Below are 12,423 nucleotides of genomic sequence, written 5' to 3' on the forward strand. Positions count from 1 at the left end.
CAAAATTAAGTCAATGGTTTATGTAGTCCCCAATAATATATAGGTGACATCCAATAAATTTAAAACTGAAATACCAATACTTGTAACTTTTTCCCTATTCTCAAGCTTGGGGTTTGAGGTGGTCGACTATTGTTGGTTTGAGATGGCCGGCTATTGTTAGATTTTTTAAAAAAAATTTGGATTCTTTTAAGGAAAAGTTGAAAATGAGCTAAAAAAAGTTTGTTCTTTTATAGCTAAAAAAAAAAAACTTGCCTAAGTTACATATAAACCCAGACCCGACTTGAGGTTCACGTGCTCGACCCAGTGCTCAACTTTTGTTAATAAGCCTTGAATCAGTCTAGTCAAAATGTTTGCTAAATTGACCAAACTACTCCTGAAATAGGGATTAATTGTCGAATCATTGAGAAAACAAAAAAGAATTGCTCCAAATCGCCAGTTGAACTAGGAAAAACTACCATTGCATTGAATCGATTGACCAAACTGCTAGTTGGATATGTGAACCATTTACCAGCTTTGAAAAGTTATTTTTTGGGTAATTTTTTTTAATTTTTGATAAGTTATTTATTTTTTTTGTACGTTTAAAATTTTAAAATAAATATATATTTTAAAAAGTAAAATAATCTAAAAGATAAAAATGGAGATCTTTTTCGATGATGGGATATTAAAGAAATCTAAATAGTGATTCTTTAAAAATATTTAAGTGAGAATATTTTTCTAAAATGTTATCAAAGTATTATAGTATTTAGGAAGATATTTAATATACAAAAGTTTTTATTTTTTAAAAAAGAAAAAAATAAAAGAAAATAAAAGAGTTTTTTTAAGAATAAAGTCACATGTAATAATACATGAATATTATTTACAAAGCATGTGTATCACTCAATCTTAAAAAAATAGATCTGAACCTTCGTAATAAGATAAATCCAAGTAGTAATTCATGAAAATTTTCTAGGTGAGAAAATTTCTTCTAATATTATCAATGTATTGAAATATTTTTAGAATTTTTCAATAAGAAGATTTCAATTTTTCTTTATAAAAATGAAATAATATTTTTATTTAAAGAAAAAATAAAAAAGAGAATTTTTTTTAGAAATTAAACAAATCAAAATAGTGATAAATAAAGGGAATCAAAGAAATTAATTTTAAATATCAAAATTAAGATTACTTTTATTAAAATTAAAAGATAATACATAATTAATTTGTACCATTTTAAAATGGGTACTGTCAGAATGCTAATATTTATCTACACTTAATTACACTATCGAATCCAAACTATTTTTCACAGATCTAAAAATTATTTTTTTAATAAATATTAATTAATTTTAATATTTTATTAAAATAATAAGTTTTCATAGGTAACTAATCACTTATAATTAAAAAAATTTTAATAACAACTTCTTTTTTTTTTTTAATTCGTCTAACGAACTCCAAAATCATTATGATGACACCCAATTTTATATCAAGATATTTTAAAAATTTGTTATGATGTCCACAATTGGTATAAAAAATTCATACTTGACTTGTAAAATATTAATCGTTTTGACCATAAAATGTTATGATTTTATTATACAAAAAAATCACAAATTTAAATTTAAATCTAAATCCCTATATATATACCATAATAAATTATCATAATAATATCTCACGAAATTTTAAAGCATTACACCAAGCCAATGAGGATAGAATATATATTTTTTTATTGTTGCTACTCAAGGCGATTGTGGAATAAAGCATTGCAACTTTCAAATATAAAGGAGAGCTACCAGGATCAAGCTTCAGAAAGGTAAATCTCTCAGGGTCACAATATTGAAGATTGCATTGTGTGCTACCATTTACTATATTTGGATGGAAAGGAGTAGCAGATCACATGGGAAGAAGGCTCCTGACGTTAAAGAAACATTCAAATATGTGATTGAAGCTACCGGTTAAAAGCTAATTCCTATTGCAGGAACCACAGCAAATAATTCTATTAATTAATCAATTACCCGCAATTAGCACGACATAAAAAAGCAAGCTAGGATAGATACGTGGCCTTATTATTCCAAGTAGTAAGTAGCCATGATGAAGTAATAAGATAATAAAATATGTCTAGTTGCACCAAAGCCTGTTTGTCAATGTAAAATTCTCTAAAAGATATTTTTTTTTAACAAAAGGATTTGTGCAAAGATGTCAGTTTCAATATTTCCTGTTCAAACTCATGATTCAGGTGGCTCCTCTTTTTGTTTTTTCAGTTCTAAAAAGTCATATTTCGCTTGAAAATTAAAAAGTAATGATTGAGCTAGGGTCTCGTACCTTTTTTCTTACTGGCAATTGCACCTGGAATTTGTCATCGAGAGCTTATTCATTCACCCATCCTATATATGCTCTCATGGTGTAACATATATAGCATCTAGCATCTATTTTTCTTTTTATAGTGTCCATGTCAAAAGAATAGAAGTATTTCTTTGAATTTGAATCGATCAAAGTATATGGAGCACAATATGCTGATAGAATTATATTATAAATTATCATATTGTTGCTAAATAATATAGAGCTCATAATGCAACATGTAAAGATTGGACAGGGGCAACAATACGAAGGTAATTAATTTTTTTTGTTATAAAAACATAAATGATAGTTTCACTTAAATATTTGGTTCCATGGTACGTCTTGTATTCCTAACCTAAAGAGTTGAGTTTTAATCTTTTCTCTCATACAAAATAGAAAAAGAAAGAAATGATATATTTGCATTCAAGACAATATTTGAGTAAAGTTAAAATTAAAAAAAAATTGCTGGATAAAAGACTATTTGAATCTAACTCTTTGAATATAGGATGAGACATACATCATTTATTGAAATATATATAAATGCTCGGTCAAAAACAAAACTTTCTTTTGCTTCCTAGGTAAATTCTATTTCCTATAATTCAAATTCAATGTCTTTCTTTTTCATGCGAAATTTTAAAGTTATATCAACTTTCCTTTTCTTATAACGTCACCCTTATTTATTACTTTATATATATAAATCTTTTATGAGTTTATGTTTGATACATTATCAATATATAAATTTTATATACTATCAATAAATATTTTTAAAATAAATATACAAAAATTAATATTTCTAAAAATTTTATTCATTAATGAGGTGACATCATCTGATTCACTTCATTTAAGATTGAGATGAAATTTAGCAAGCAAAATAGTTATATAATTGGTTGGCAAGTAATCACCTCCTTTAAACTGAGCTTCTTCATATTTCATTCTCAGGCTCATAGAGAATTTTGGTAGGCTCACCATAGCTATAATTAAGATTCTCTTTGTTAAGATTGTTTTTGTGATAATTACTCCTTATATAAATCTAATGATGCATGCATGCAAAATAAAATAAAGAAAAAAGGTTAGTTGACATAATATAACATATACATACAATACATACAAGGAACAATATAAAAGGTTAGTATGCAAGGAATAAATTTACAAGAATAGTAATTGTGCCATCATGTGTTTTATTTAGGGTTTTCTAGCAAAAGGAAAGAAAGGTGCTAGCCTAGGTTTGGATTCTTAGGATTCATGTACATATTGGGTTCAAAAGCTTGATAATCTCTCCCAAATTGTTCCTTATATTATCGTCCATTATAGACTAGTAGAGCACCCCTAATCCTCGCCCACCATTATAGACTCAAACAGAAAGAGTTCAATTTGAGTAAGAGTTTTTACTAGCTCACACAAAGGTTATCACCTCATGAGAGTGTAGGTACTTGCTCCTTCCTAATAAAAAATAAAACCCAGGTGTAGAGCTTATGCATATATGCAAGTGTGGTGTGTGTAAAGGAACATGCCAAGTAATCAAATAAATAAGTGTAAATAAAAAATAATATATACAAAACAAACAAATAAGAAATCACAAATAAATAGGTTAGTCTACATAAATAATTATATAATAAAAACTACTAAAGTAAGGCTTAAGCTAACATATAACTAACTAATGGTTTGACTCTCTAATATCCACAGTGAAGTCACCAAACTGTCATAACGTCCAGGTTGGAAGAGCTTACCCATTGGACACAAAAATCATGTCACCACCAATTTTTTTTAGTTAGGTGTGATTAGTCACCTATATGAGTCTATCATTTTTAAGGTTATCCTAAGCTTAAGCTAAGAGTCTCTAAAAAGAATAGGTTCTGGTCTACATCAACAGAATTAAGGTTCGAAACTTAATTACATGTAAGAAAGGTATTAGCACCTCTTTACGACCAAAATTGGTACAAAGTTAATTATATGTTATCTTATCTAAGCCTTATCAAATATAGTTTTATCATGCAAATCAAAATCATAACATGGTGATGCAAAATTTATATCAAAATATCAAGCAATCATGTAATAAATATTAAATCATACCATACAAAAATTATCATACAAATATAATACTATAAATCATACCAAATATCATGTAATAATATCATGCATTGATCTGCTAAAATATTCATGCAAGAATGTCATGCAAATATACTAATTATCATGCAATAATAACAATTGTGGACATCAAACTTGTCCGGCAAAAAAAATATTATTAAATATGAAATACAAAAAAATACAAAATATGACATACAAAAAACTACAAAATATAAAATACAAAATACCAAAAAAAAAAAAAAGAACAGAAAAAATACCTTATAATCCCCGGCACCACTGCCACCATAACCTACCACCTTACCCCACCCCTCTAATCACCCATACACTGCCCGTTTACCCTACTACCCATACTCTATTTACTACCCTCACTATCAGATCAAACAAAAAATAATAAAAAAGGCATGGGGCTCATGCTTGTACCCCATGCCGAGCCCTATGCCACGCATGGCTGGAGCTCTATAAATAAAGCTCTTGGCCTAACCGAAAAGAGAAAGGAAGGAAGAAGAAAACCCTGCAAAAAAATGATCTTTCTGCCAAAAAAAATATACAAAAAATACAAAAAAACTCAGTCCCTTGAAACGGGGAACCCAACGTCGAGAGCTTCCTGTGTAAAAAAAAAAAATCAGTTTCAAGAAAAAAAAAGAGAAAAAAAAGAGTTTAACCGAAACTTCAAGATTAGATCTGGGGAATTTAGGACTTTTTTTGACGAAAAGAAGGCTGGATCTGTGTTTAAGGTGTTGAGTAGAACATTTTAGGTGATTTTGATTTTTTTTCGATCACCAACGACTGTGGTGACAACGGCGGTGACGGCGATCGGTCGGCACATACATTTGGCTGAAGAAAAAAAAATGATTTTTTTTAGAGGGAAAAAAATGAATGAAAAAAAAATTTAACTTTTATATAAGCTGTCAATAGCTAAAACGATGTTGTTTCAATAAACGCCTAAAACGACGTCGTTTTAAGCACCCAGGATCCGGGCGTCAACCTGTGACCCACTTCATTCATCAGCCTCTGACCGATCCAACTGAACCGAAACCTAACTGCTGAACCTGACCCAGACTGAAACTAAACCAACCAAATCACGTCCAGATCGAGCCAAACCATCGAACTACACCCAAACCGTCGGATTGAACTGCGCGTTGATCGGACCGTTGACCGGTCTAATTCAGGTAAAAAAATTTTTTTTTGACTTTTTTTAAATTTTTTATATATTATTTTATTAAAATTTATGCATATTAAAATACTCATATTTGTTAGATTAAATGATGAAATTGTAATTAAAAATTTTATAATTTTGTTAAATTTTTTTTTTTTAAAATAAACTTTAAAAACAAAATAAAATAAAAATAAATTTAATAATAATACTAAACTAATAAAAAATATAGGAAAAGGAAATTTTTATCCGACGATGAGATTCAAAGGTATTCCGAGTAGTGACGCCTACGAAATCTCTAGGTGAGAAAAATTTTTTAAAATATTATTAGTGTATTGGAGTATTTATAAAAGAATTTTCAAAACAATAAAAATTTTCTCTTTTTTTAAGTAATAAATAAATATTGATTAATAAATTAAAAATAAGTAATAAAAATGAGAAGAAAAAAAATTTTATCCAATAATGGGATTCTAAAAGTATTCTAAGTAGAGATGTTTTAAGAAATCCCTAGGTGAGAAGATTTTTTGTAAAATATTACCAGTGTATTGGAATATTTATAGAAAATTTTCAATATAATTAAATTCTTTTTTCTTCAAAATTTCAATCAAAAAAATAAAAATAAAATAAAATAATTAATAAAATTTCTAAAAAAGAGAATAAAATGTGTGCATCAACATAGTAATATTTTGCATTGCATGCATGATATAATTTTTACGAAAAATAAATTCAAACCTCCAAAGATGAGATTCTTAAGTATTCCGAGAAGCGATGTCTAAAAAATCTTTAGATTAAAAAGATTTCTTCTAATATTACCAACGTACTAGAGTATTTTAAGAATTATTTCAATAAAAAATATTCTAATTTATTTTTCTCGAATAAAATTTGAATAATAAATTTTTTAAAATAAAACCAAACAAACCAATTTCCAAAATAAAAAAATAAAGAATTATTTTTTAAAAACACTAAAAATGGGATTGTTTTTCATCAAAATCAAAGGATAACACGTAGTTAATTGGTACCATTTTTAAACGGGTGCTGTGAGGGTGCTAATCATTCCCTACGCGTAACCGACTTCTGAACCCAAACTGTTACGCAAACCCTAAAATTATCCTTTTAATAAATTTTAATTAATTTTAAGATTTCATTAAAATGATATGTTTTAATAGGTGGCCAATTGCACCTAGCAAAAAAATATTGGTAGCGACTCCGTTATTTTTTATTTCGTTTTCAAATTCGTCAAGCGGACACAAAATCGTTACGACAACAATCATATAAATATATAATATCATACAAATATATTATCATACAATAATATAAAATACCATGCAAATATATTAATAACCATTCATGCAAGTATATAATAATGAAATCAAATATAATTACATAAATGCATCAGTAATAATGTATAATCATGCAATTATGCACACGATAAATATAAAAACATGCAATTAGATATCATTCAACATTAATAAAATATCATATCATGCAATAAATATAAAATCATGCAATAATACTAATGAATGAATAAATAACTATGAAAATATATATTAATAATCATACAATCACACAAATAAATAATTAATAATCATGTAATTAAAATATATAATCATGCAATTAACAATGTAAATCATGCAAATAAACATGCAATTAAATTTATAAATCATGCAAATAAATATATAAAACCATACAAATAAATGTGCAATTAAATATATAATCATGCAAATAGTAATATATAAACTATGCAAATAAACATGCAATTAAATATATAATCATGCAAATAATAATATATAAATCATGCAATCATGTAAATAATAATATATAAACCATGCGAAATATGTAATTAAATATATAATCATACAAATAATAATATATAAATAATCATGCAAATATAATATTAGTCATGCAAATTCATGAAAAAAATAAATATCGTGTAATAAATATAAAAACAAAAATATGCAATTAAATATTATAAAAGTTATGCAAAAATCACAAAAATAAAATAAAGCAAATATTACCTCAATGGATCACGAGTTCCAACAATCTTTCACTTTTCACAAATTGATGTTTCTACTATAAATCTAAACTTTCCTTCCAAAAACTTCAACCGGATGTTCTTGTAATTTTTTTTTTGCTTGATTGTTTCTTCCTTGTTAATTCAAAATTTTGTCCAAATTTTTTCTCTTTTAAATAACCTCTTATTGATCTTAAAGTGAATTGCTCTCTGGCTCCCTCTTTTGATTTTAGATTCAAGGTCCTTATATAGAGGTTGAATTCCTTTCAATTTGAAAGAATTAATTCAACCAAATCTAGGATTTTTCTCCAAATTTTATTCTCTGTGTAATCTTTTATTTTTCAATAGATTGAGCCCAAAGTCTTTCCAAAATTATTCAACCATTAAAATTAAAATCTGAGATAGAATCTAATAGTTGAATTAAATCCAAGATTTTTCATTCAAAATCTCACATTTTGCTTTTTATTTTTCTTTTTTTATTGTTTTTACCAATTAACTTTGACTTTTTTTCATTAAAAAATTAAAAATTAAACCAAAATTAAATTAAAAAAAATTAAAATACAAATAAAATTTAGGGCTTAATCTTTGGGCTTAAAATTCACTTTTTCAATTAAGGTCCAAATACACAATCAAAATTAAAATTTGAAACTCAATGAATTTCGAAAAATTTTCAGACAAAATAAGGTATCTGTAAGTTAAATAAAAGTTTAGAGTATTTCAACTCGTCCTAATATATATAAATATATATTTTATTATTCATTTAATTTTATGTTTATAATTTATAAATATGTATTATATTAACAGAATTGTTATTTTAGACCTTAATTTAATGAATCCAAGGGCAATCTCTATTTAGTTTTCTTTTTTTTGTCATTTTCTTGGGTTTTTTTTTTAAAAATTTAAATTAAATAAGTTTGTATGAAAAAAATAATAATGGATGTAGGCATGACAAAAACTCATATTTCAAGAATTTCTATTCGGTTTAATCTAATATATGTCTATTTTTTAAAAATTTGAGATCAAATCAAGTTTGTTTGTTTTAAAAATCGGGATAGAGCTTGATGTGATTTAATGACTTCATGTTGCCCTGGATATATATATATATATAATTATTTTTTTCATTTTATATTTATACATTATTATATTAATAAAGTTATTATTTAATATCTTAATTTAATAAGAATTTTATATTTATACATAATTAAGATTTAATCCATCCATTCATTCATCTGTCAATTATATAAATTTTACTCATTTTCACTTTTGTTTGATCTTCAGTTAAAGTATCAACGTGACACCTTATTTTTTTTCACTTTTTTCTTCATTTTTCTTTTGTATCAATTCTTTGTTTTGAATTTAGATAAATTTGTTAAAAAAAATCCCAATGAAAATGTCAACGCATCACTCCAAAATATATATATTTTTTAATTACATAAATTTTGCAACAAAAAAGAGTCAATGAATAAGGATGATAAAACAATTCATATTGGATGAGTTTCGATCCGATAGAAAATAATTTTTTATTTTTTCTTTCTTTTCTTATTTCATTTATTTATTTTTTATTACATAAATTTTATAAAAAAATAATTTCAATGAAAGTATCCACCTAGCTCCCCATTTGTTTATCTCTTTTCATATACTTTAGTTTTTTTTTTGTATTTTTTTAATTATATCAATTTTACAACAGAATAAGTCAATTGATAAGAATAATAAGACAATATATCCAAGAGGTTTGTATCCCTCTTTATTCGAATTGAGTGTTTTTATAAATTATATTTTATATTTTTTATATTAACATGAATTATAACACATAATTTTTCATATAAAATATAATATAAATGCATAAATTTTGATTACTTTACATAACATGAATATATAAATTGCTAGGTTTATCCATGGTAATGCACGGACATCTTTCATATAAATGCTAACAAGATACATGAACGTAGCATGTTAGGTTCACCAATAATTAAATAACCTATTTATTCAGTTCATTTGTACAAATATTTTTAAATATTTTAACATATTTGAAATTTAATTAATAAAAGAATAGATTTAAAATTGGAATCTTAATACACTGAACTTTTTTATTTCTAAATATTATTTATACAAAAAAATTTATAAACTTTCATCTTGGATCAGTTATTGACACAAATTAAAGATAATGAAATTATTGTTTTAAAAATTTTATTTAATTTATTATTTTTATCAAATTTAAAAATAAAAATTCTAATATCACTTATTCAAGTTTCAAAAAGTGATCATAAAATCATAATCTAACTTTGTAATCATATTCATATATTATATATTATAATAAATCAATTAATTAAACAAACAAACTAAATGAATTAATTAATTAATTAAATTCAATAAAAATTAAATGAAATTTCAAAACCATACATTAAGAGAGTTGAACTTTGTAATTTTAAAATTTTGAATCCTTTTTTTTTACAATTAAATTAAGATCTTATTGATTTTAAAAAATATTTAAAATAAAATATATTTATAGGTTTTTTTTATTACCAATAAAACAATTTCATGACATCCGAATTCTAAAAAAAGCAATGTATCAAGTGGACTTTAATCTTAATATCACTGTCACATCTCTAGGAATAATTAACTTTTTTTTTCTTTTTTTTATTATCTCCAATCAATCGTCCTCGTCTTGTCTAAATCGACCAAATTTAGAATCACAGGCTATAGGACAACTTGAAGACTTTTTTTCTTTTGTTTGTCTTTCCTCCCATCACTATTAGCTCATCCGACAATTAAATTAAGATCTTATTGATTTTAAAAAATATTTAAAATAAAATATATTTATAGGTTTTTTTTATTACCAATAAACCAATTTCATGACATCCGAATTCTAAAAAAAGCAATGTATCAAGTGGACTTTAATCTTAATATCACTGTCACATCTCTAGGAATAATTAACTTTTTTTTTCTTTTTTTTATTATCTCCAATCAATCGTCCTCGTCTTGTCTAAATCGACCAAATTTAGAATCACAGGCTATAGGACAACTTGAAGACTTTTTTTCTTTTGTTTGTCTTTCCTCCCATCACTATTACCTCATCCGACAAATTGTTGTGCAAGTTGTTGAATTAGTTGGATGCCAGAGCACTTCAGTCGATGGTTTATAGCGATCTTTTAGTAAAATATAGGAAGAAAATCTGATAGTATAATGACTAATGTTTGGCTTATTTGCCGTATCCGGGCAAATTTATTCAATGAGAAACTTATTTTAATAAATTATAGTGACATTTTCTTTGGCCAAAAAAAGATATTTTATCTTTACGCTTCTTGTTATAAGATGCTTATCTTTTTTTTTTGTCCATTTAATATCACAACATGCATCTAGATTCTGGAAAAAGAATAGAAACAAAGTTTTTAAATAATAATAAACGGAATTATCATTAAATCAAATATTCAAATAAAAAATTATATGATTGATAATTTAGTGTTATCTTAATCACTATGATTAGAAACCTAATACCAAATGATTGGGTCTAATATAGAAAATACATTTAATGATGTTATTATCTTGTACCCACACTTTTTTTAAAAGTTTAATTTTTTAAATCTAATCCTAGCTAGCAAATCTGGATGTTGGCCCTTATCACGTGTATCGTATGTTGTTTGATTTTTTTTCTTAAAAGTAGGGATATGATTTTTAGGACAGAAACATATATGATTTATAATTATTATATTTTAATTAATAAATTATAATTTAAAATTATGTAAAATTTATCAAAATTTTATATAAAATTCACAAGTTTAAAACTAGTGGTAAGATGAAACTGAGAACAGGAGAGTAAGGAATTTTCATTTTTCAAACTAAACACTTTCTTCTTACTGTTATCTTTGTATCCTATTGTTTTTTGGATAAACAAATTCAATTTTATAATAATGATCAAATTTAAATTTATTTGACCAAAAAATTAATCTTAGACAAGTGAAATGGGACAATGGGAATATTTGTATTTGGAGAATACTACTTTTAAGTGAATGTAAAGGAGCTAGTGATATATATATATATATATATATATATATATATAACTTGTTTGCCATTGTAATTAGAGAGCATTTTATTCTATTCGCCAAATTTGATTGCAAATACAATATCAAACAAGGCAAAATTTTGAATAAAAATTTTGATTGTTATTTCGATCAATCATAAAAATTGCAATTACTTTCAATAGTTATATATATATATATATATTATTAAGCATTTAATTTAAAATTAATTAAAAATAAATGAAAGGATCCAATTGAATATAAAATCATAAAAAATTTGATATTTAACAAATATAAAATAATATTATTTTAATATGTCCCATAACGTGTAAAGAACATAATAACCTACCACATAACAAACTTGAAAGAAATAATAAATAAAAATAACAAAAAATAATAATAAAAGAGAACCTGAACTTTAATATTATATAAAATATTTAACTTAAAATTAATTAAAAATAAATGAAGAGGTCATCTTTAATATAAAATCATAAAATATTTAATATTTAACAAATATAAAATAATTCTAATTTAACATATATATATATATATCTATATATATATATCAAAAACTAAAATATAATACCTTTATTGATAATTTAAAAATTTTATAATTTTAATTTTAATACTTACAACCATTTCTTTCATCTTAAATTATTATAATCTCCTTATATGGCACAAGGTCATTACCGACAATTCAAGTTGTTTTTATTGAAGCATCGTTTTCTCTGTGGACTTTTTTACAAGCATTTGCACAGACACGCACATGTATTTTTAAATAATAAAAATGCTCTTAATATGTAAAATATGATAAACAATGATGTATATTTTTGAGAAATTATTAAATATATTGA

Source organism: Durio zibethinus, chromosome 2 (assembly GCF_047325235.1).
Source record: "Durio zibethinus cultivar Kanyao isolate XHJ-2024 chromosome 2, ASM4732523v1, whole genome shotgun sequence".
Classification (NCBI taxonomy): Eukaryota; Viridiplantae; Streptophyta; class Magnoliopsida; order Malvales; family Malvaceae; genus Durio; species Durio zibethinus.